Source organism: Triticum aestivum, chromosome 3A, assembly GCF_018294505.1.
Source record: "Triticum aestivum cultivar Chinese Spring chromosome 3A, IWGSC CS RefSeq v2.1, whole genome shotgun sequence".
NCBI classification, from domain to species: Eukaryota; Viridiplantae; Streptophyta; class Magnoliopsida; order Poales; family Poaceae; genus Triticum; species Triticum aestivum.
This window is the reverse complement of record NC_057800.1, coordinates 8,175,712-8,184,236: the sequence shown is the minus strand read 5'-3', so window position 1 is coordinate 8,184,236 and position 8,525 is coordinate 8,175,712. Positions and strand designations below refer to the sequence as shown.

General features: G+C 46.3%; 1 long non-coding RNA gene across 1 annotated transcript; it reads right to left on the bottom strand.

The window, feature by feature from the left end:
- Positions 1-265: 265 nt before the first annotated feature.
- Positions 266-1,628, bottom strand: LOC123057475 (uncharacterized). The gene is made up of 4 exons (XR_006426868.1): positions 1,406-1,628; positions 1,006-1,275; positions 581-732; positions 266-428 (listed from the first exon to the last, which is right to left on the bottom strand). It is a non-coding gene; the product is annotated as an uncharacterized lncRNA (long non-coding RNA).
- Between the last annotated feature and the right edge of the window lie 6,897 nt (positions 1,629-8,525).

Below are 8,525 nucleotides of genomic sequence, written 5' to 3'. Positions count from 1 at the left end.
GAGATACAATAATGAAAATTTCGAGAGTTACTCCCAGCTAAAAGAAAACCATGCATATGCATGCATGTACTACTTTGTGAACGTAAAAGGCACAAGAGTATTACCGACTTCCGAACACCACTATTCATGATGAATTCCTCTCACGAAGATCAAGAGAGATATTCAGCTGCAAATTTAACCAATCATGAACGGAGGAATTCATCATGAGTAGTACTCACCAGTTCATTTTTTTCGAAAAGGGGTCCCTTTTCGAAAAAAATGAACTGGTGAGTACTACTCATGATGAATTCCTCCGTTCAAGGCCAAGAAAGAGATAAAAGCAGCTTAAAACTTTATAAATCTTCAACTGTTCTCCGTCGAAGACCCAGAGAGAAAATCAGCTGCAAATCTGATCAATCTAACCAATCCGTTCACGATCTTGGCACCACCTACAAACACAACATCGAGCACAACATGTTAATTTTGTGCTTCACCATTGTTAACCAGTACATGTATACACAAACTTTGTTCTGGTAGAATAATTCAGAGGGGAGTGAAGCCAGAAAATGTAACTGTGTGTTACTAGCTATTACGTGCGTACCTCAACAGACAGCAGGGGAGTGAAGCTCGAGAGAACAGAAACTTGGATCACAGTTCCCTTCTTTTTCCAATATACAATCGTGTGCAACTAGAAGCAACGAAACCCGGTTTCTCAAAAAGAAGCAGCAAAACCAACGAGCATCACATTACGCCCTGCATGCATGCCAGAAGAAAAACTAAATAAATTCGTTCCAAGGCCCTATCCAGTGAGAATCTAGTGTGAGGGTTAATGTTTTACATATTACATGATGTTTGTATCTGGAGTAATTCATTTTTTCCGATAAAAACGTGGAGTAATTCATTTCAGAACGAAGCAGTTATAATAGGCATTTTTAGAAAACTAGTTAGGTGTGAGGATCCACCGCCTCTTGAGTGAAAACTGTGCCTCGCTAGTGAGAAAACCTTAAAATTATCAAGAGTGCATACCTCGTATCCAACAGAACTCATGATCTGCCCAAGACCAAGAAAGAAAAGCAGCAGCAAAGTTAAGCCATAATCAACTGACGAGGACCGGACTCATGATCAATTTCTCTGTCCAAGACCAGCCAAGAGATGAATGCAGCTGCCTCACTTAACAAATCTTCAAATGACGGGAATAACTACTCAGGAATCAGGAATCACTGGATGGGTTCCTCTGCTGAAGACCATGAGAGAGAATCAGCTGCAAGTTGGATCAATCTAACTCATCGGCACCACCTACATAAGTACAAGCACAGTAACAAGGACAATATGTTACGTTTGTGTTTAGCCATCGTCAACAAGTAATGCTACTCAACTACATATATACGCAAACTTTCTTCTGGAAGAATAATTAGTACATGCGTACCTTAACAGCAGACAGCAGACAAGAAGCTCGAGATAGCAGAAACTTAGATTGGCAGTCTGATCTGCTTCCTCGATCATCAAACTGGTAATGCAGGAGTGTGATGCTTTGCCCTCAGAAGCTGCAGACAGACCAAAGCAAGTTGGCTCCTCCTTTCTTCTCTGCTTGGAACTAAAGAGTGCAAAATGCGTTGCTTGATACCCCCATATTCAGTAGCTTCATGGATGCATGGGCTTTTGCTTCCTCCGTTCCTCTTTGCCAAAGCATAAATCAACATATGTATGTTGCTGCTTTGTTTTTGCTTTTTCTTTTTTCTTTTTCTTTTCCAAAGATGATTGAGATGCAGCTGCTCTTGCAAGCTTGTTTTTTTTTTTTTTTTTGCTTTTCCAGCACTACAGATTTCCATGGTGTTTTCTGCTTTTGGAGATAGCTTTTGCACTAAAGATGATTGAGGCAGGCAACACATCGCAAGTGTCTCTGTCTCCTAACTTCCCGAGGGTAGCAGCACTCCCTCTGTCTAAAATATTCGACATGTATTCTGACTGTCCAAGTTCAATCTTTGTGCAACAATAATCTAACAACATTACATTGTAATAAAATAGTTTTCTTATGGTTTTATTTTTGGAACCAGTCAGAAACACTGAAGAGAAATTTTATGATCAAAGCTTGAACATTCAGACCGGGTTTTGACTTTTTGAACTTCTGAATGCACTCCTGGTTAATTATTTGTAAAGTATGAAAGCAAAGGTTTTCAGTTTTTCTAAGTAATCCATCAATTCCAAAGAGCATCGATGCAAAGCTCCCAGAATCCACTATTTCTGAATATTTCACATCCAGCCAATAAAAAAAAGGAAGGATGTTACTATTATCTCCTCAATAACCATCTGGACATGCACATGTTTATCTAACTGAACGGTGAGGAATGTACATGGCTACACACCTGGAAGCATATGGGATAGGCTTCTATTACGACAGAAGTTATGATCTCTTGAGCTCTTCAGAGACCCGTCATGACCACTGTATCGATGCATATCCTTGTGACCTGCCGCATTCAGAAATATATTCAGTTTCACAGTAGAATCAGCTTACCACTGTATCTTGCTGACACTGCTTTTATCCAGAACGCGTCACCATGCTGCCAAGGAATCTGCCATGGTTTGGATCTCCTTAAGAAAATCATCGTTTGGAGGATTGGTGAAGGTGATAAAGTCAGAGTGTGGAGAGATAATTGGATTGTCAAACAACCTATCAACCTATCAACTTGTCACGTTACCTTCCTCATGCGCACACCAAGAGTCCAGGAGTCCACCAGGAGATAGGCTAGGTAGTTAGTTGATATCTATCCATTGTAACCTACTCTATCCCTTCTTCTCCAAGTCTCCTGTAAGATCTCATGTATGCGCTACAGGGTTGTTGCTCCCCTGCCTATAACACGTACCACGCCCCCTCGCACCGAGGACAAGGCGTTTCCGCATATCGCACATGGTAATCAGAGCGATCCTCTCCAAAGCCATCTTGCGATCCAATCTCCAGCCATGTCTTCCTCCGGCGCTTCCCAGACCAACCTCAGCGGCCAAGTCACGGAGAAGCTGACCCGCACCAACTATGTCCTCTGGCGCGCGCAGGTGACGCCGCAGCTCAGGGGCGCGGGAGTCTTCGGCTATGCCGAAGGCACAACACCGGAGCCGGCCAAGTTCCTCACCACCAAAGATAAGGATGGGAAGGAAACCTCTGCGCCCAACCCTCTCCACCCTTTCTGGGTCCTGGAGGACCAGCAGGTGCTGGGCTATCTCCTCAGCACCCTCACCAAGGAGGTCCTGCTGCAGGTGACCACGATCACCACGGCGAGCATGCTCTCGACGACGCTCGCAGGTATGTTCTCCTCGCAGTCTTTGAGCCGTGTCAATAACATACGCACGGCCCTGCTCAGCGCGCAGAAGGGCACCCAATCGGTCGCCACCTTCTTCGCCCATATGCGTGGCCTCGCCGATGAGCTGGCGGCCGCCGGCAAGCCCCTGCAGGACGACGAACTCATCAGCTACATCCTCCACGGCCTCGACATGGAGTACCAGTCCTTGGTCTCTGCCCTCGACGTCCTCACCACCCCGGTCTCTTCGATGAACTCTTCTCTATGTGAGTAACTTCGATCAACGGGTGGCCATGTACCAAGGGTCGGGCGGCTTCAAATCTTCCGCGAACGCTGCGACCCATGGCCGTGGCGGCTCCTCCTATCGCTACCGTGGCCCTCCTCGCTCCAAGGGCAGGCCCGGCGGTAGCGGTGGCAGCAACACCAGCGGCTCCAACTCCCGTGACGGGCGCCCTCCTCCAACAACACTAGGGGTCGCCGCGGCGGGAACAGCAAGTCTCGCCCGGATGCCATGCGTTGCCAGATCTGTGGTAAACTCGGGCACTCGGCTAAAGACTGCTGGTACCGTTTTGAAGAAGATGAGGCTTCGTCAGAAGATGAGGAAAAGGTTGCTGCCGCTGCTGATGGTGCCTACGGCGTCGACACAAACTGGTACCTCGACAGCGGCGCCACCAACCATCTCACGGGTGAACTTGAGAAAGTAACCCTCCGTGAGAAGTACCCCGGCAAGGACCAAATCCACACCGCGAGTGGGGCAGGTATGAGGATCCGTCATATTGGTCATTCAGTTATACATACCCCTCATCGTAAAATCCACCTTAGGAAAATTTTGCATGTCCCTAGTGCCAACAAAAATCTCCTTTCTGTCCATCGAATAGCACTTGACAATCATGTCTTCATTGAGTTTCATCCTTTTTTCTTCTTGATTAAGGATCAGGCCACGAGGAAAATCCTATATCGAGGTAGATGTGTTCGAGGGCTCTACCATTGCTTCCGGAGTTCAGAAGACTCAATAAACAAGCCCATGGTGCTGTCAAGCTTTCCTCCACACGATGCCATGATCATCTAGGACATGCTTCTTTTTCCTTAGTAGAACATTTGCTTAGAAAGAATAAGCTCCCGTTTGTTGGTGAGCGTCCTGTTGAAACTATTTGTGATTCCTGCCAAAGAGCAAAAAGTCATCAATTACCGTATCCTATTTCTACTAGTGTTTCTACTCAGCCTTTACAATTAATTTTCTCAGATGTTTGGGGTCCTGCCCCTAGTTCGGTTGGTAGACACACATATTACGTAAGCTTTATTGATGACTATAGAAAATTCTCGTGGATCTATCTTCTTAAGAAACGGTCCGAGGTTTTCCAAGTATTTCAAAACTTTCAAGCACTCGTTGAAAGAAAGTTCAACAACAAGATCATTGCTCAGTCAGACTGGGGGGGGGATACGAAAAACTAAATTCCTTCTTTCAAACACTTGGTATTTCCCACCATGTGTCTTGTCCACATGCTCACCAGAAAAATGGCTCGGCTGAGCGCAAGCATCGCCACATTGTTGAAGTGGGTCTAGCTCTCCTAGCTGGTGCCTCCATGCCTCTTATATTCTGGGATGAAGCTTTTCTCACTGCTGTACACATCATAAACATGCTTCCTAGTCGAGTCATTCACAATGAAACTCCCATCGAAAGACTCCTTCACACCAAACCTGATTACAAGTCTCTTCGAGTTTTTGGTTGCGCCTGTTGGCCTAATCTTCGCCCTTACAACAATCGCAAAGTCATGTTCCGCTCGAAACAGTGTGTCTTTCTTGGGTATAGTGCTCAACACAAGGGCGTAAAGTGTCTTGAGATGTCTACTGGACAGGTTTATATCTCTCGCGATGTTGTCTTTGATGAGACGAAGTTCCCCTTTGCCGACGTTCACCCCAACACCGGTGCACTTCTTCGCCAAGAGATCCTCCTTTTACCATCCCATTTAGTCGGGTCTGATCAAGGGGGCAATAACTGTGATGATTAAATATTGACTGACCCTCCTAATACCTTGTGTGAGCCTTGTGATGATGCAGGAGACTATACAGAAAAAACAGAAGTCAAAACAATGTGGAAATACCCAATACAAAGACATATTTCATGTGCTCCAACCAGGGGAACAAAACCCCCTCGGGATCTGCGTCGCCAGATGTGTCAGCCGGATCATCTCCGGGATCCGGGCGGCCAGGCGCGCCAGACTGGCCAGGTGGATCTGCACCAGAATCCGCGCCAACGGCCTCGCCAGGTGCGGTCAGACAGAGGCCAGCGCGCGACTCCTCCGAGCCAACCACACGGCATCCCGCGGCCGGGGAGGCGACCTCTCCTGCCCCAGGCCAACCAGATGCCGACACGCGGCGTCCTGCGGCTGGGTCCCGGTTCCCGATCCAGCCGATCTACTACAAAAGGCACGACCTGCACCGTCCGACAGGCGCTGCCTCGACAGGCGCGCGACCCCGCACCGATGGCCCGCTCTTGCCATCATGCGCCCATGATGAGCTCTGCGGGGTGGGATCTTCTGTGACTGCTGCAACGTCTGCGTCTTCACCATCCGCCGCAGAAGATCCAGCTCGCATAGATCCCGCTGCTGCTGCTGTTTCAGGATCTGCTGCGGGATCGTCTGTGGCACCAACTGCTGCTGCATCATCTCCGCGCCGTACACGTTTGCAAAAAGGAGTAATACAACCTATTGATTATAAACATGTGACAAAATATGGCATGGTGTGTTCTACAGGTGAGCCAGGTGAGCCGCACACGTTTGAAGCAGCACTAAAAGATGAAAAGTGGAAGAAGGCTATGAATGAAGAATTTGTGGCATTGCAGAAAAATAAAACGTGGCATTTGGTTCCTCCAAAACAAGGTGAAAATCTTATTGACTGCAAGTGGGTATTCAGAATTAAGAGAAAATCTGATGGAACAATTGATCGTTACAAAGCTAGACTTGTTGCAAAGGGCTTTAAACAACAATATGGCATAGACTATGAGGACACGTTTAGTCCTGTTGTGAAAGCTGCCACTATTCGTCTTGTTTTGTCCATTGCTGTTTCCAGGGGCTGGAGTCTAAGACAGCTAGACGTGCAGAACGCGTTCCTCTATGGTGTTCTGGAAGAGGAAGTGTACATGAAGCAACCTCCTGGGTTTGTGAACAAAAATAAACATTCTTATGTGTGCAAACTTGACAAGTCACTGTATGGGTTGAAACAAGCTCCAAGGGCATGGTACTCATGCCTCAGTCACAAAATGCAAACACTTGGTTTTGCTCCTTCTAAGTCTGACACCTCACTGTTTATTTACAACAAGTACAATACATGCATATTTGTACTCATATACGTTGATGATATTATTGTCACAAGTTCATCAGATGAGGCCATTACAGGACTATTAAAGGATCTCAGTACTGAGTTTGCTCTCAAGGATCTTGGAGACTTGCACTATTTCCTAGGGATTGAGGTAAAGAGACATGAGGATGGACTTCATCTCTCTCAGGAAAAGTATGCAGCAGATCTGGTAAAGAAAGCTGGTCTGCAAGGTTGTAAACCCTCACCCACTCCTTTGTCAAGTTCAGAAAAATTGTCCCTTACAGAAGGGCATCCTCTAAGTCCAGATGATAGTACAAGGTACAGGAGCCTAGTAGGTGCACTTCAATATTTAACACTTACTAGGCCTGATATTTCTTTTGCTGTCAACAAAGTTTGCCAATTCCTTCATGCACCCACCACAGTTCATTTGACTGCTGCAAAACGGATAATTCGATATGTCAAGAACACTCTTAATGTTGGTCTCAATTTCAGTAAGTCACCATCTACACTTGTAAGTGCCTTTTCAGATTCTGATTGGGCAGGTTGCCTGGATGATAGGCGGTCTGCTGGTGGTTTTGCAGTATTTTTTGGTCCCAACTTAATATCGTGGTGTGCAAGAAAGCAAGCTACGGTCTCTAGGTCCAGTACAGAGGCAGAATATAAGGCACTGGCAAATGCAACAGCAGGGATTATCTGGCTACAATCCATATTGAGGGAACTTGGTGTTAGAGGCACTCAACCTCCATGTTTATGGTGTGACAATCTAGGTGCTACCTATCTCTCTGCTAATCCAGTTTTTCATGCCAGGACAAAGCACATTGAGATAGACTTTCACTTTGTGAGACAAAGGGTTGCCAAGAAGCAACTTGAGATTCGTTTTGTGCACTCCAGAGATCAAATTGCAGATGGGTTCACAAAGCCTTTGCCCACTAGAAGCTTTGAAGATTTCAAACATAATCTCAACTTGATGAAGTTGTGATTAAGGGAGGGTGTCAAACAACCTATCAACCTATCAACTTGTCACGTTACCTTCCTCATGCGCACACCAAGAGTCCAGGAGTCCACCAGGAGATAGGCTAGGTAGTTAGTTGATATCTATCCATTGTAACCTACTCTATCCCTTCTTCTCCAAGTCTCCTGTAAGATCTCATGTATGCGCTACAGGGTTGTTGCGCCCCTGCCTATAACACGTACCACGCCCCCTCGCATCGAGGACAAGGCGTTTCCGCATATCACACATGGATCCCAAGGGGAAATTTAAAAATCACTGGGAAACAATCTCGTACTAGGTTAAAGTGGGTCTCCGAGATGATCGATCCAGTGACAAGGACATGGAATGAGGAACTGATTAGGAAAATATTACTACCTCATGATGTTGACGAAGTGCTAAAAATTCGCCTCCCACAGTCTACCTCTGAGGATTTTATAGCATGGCACTTTGAACGCTCAGGTGTTTTTTCGGTTCACAGTGCGTACAGGCTAGACGTTAATGACAAGGAGGCGAATTGAGGTTTGGGACAAAGCAGTACAATGCCAACTAGAGAAAGAAAGATTTGGAGCGTGCTTTGGAAAGCAAATGTTCCTCCCAAGATTAGAAATTTTGGGTGGCGTTTGGCAACGGAGTCACTCGGAGTTCAGACAAGCAGACATAAGAGAGGGTTGGAGCTATTCCCTACATGCTCTATTTGTGGGATGGAACCAGAAGATGGATATCACGCAGTCATGAGATGCACAAAAGCTAAAGCCCTGCGTGACACCATGCGTGAGGTCTGTACCCTTCCCCGGGACACTGATCTTACATGTATGGGGCGTTAGTGGGTCCTTCTAACTCTTGGTAAGGCGAATGAGGAGGAGCGTACACACCTCCTCTTCATCTGGTGGCGAGTGTGGCACCTTAGAAATAACATTATATTTGGTGACGGGAAAGATACAATAAAG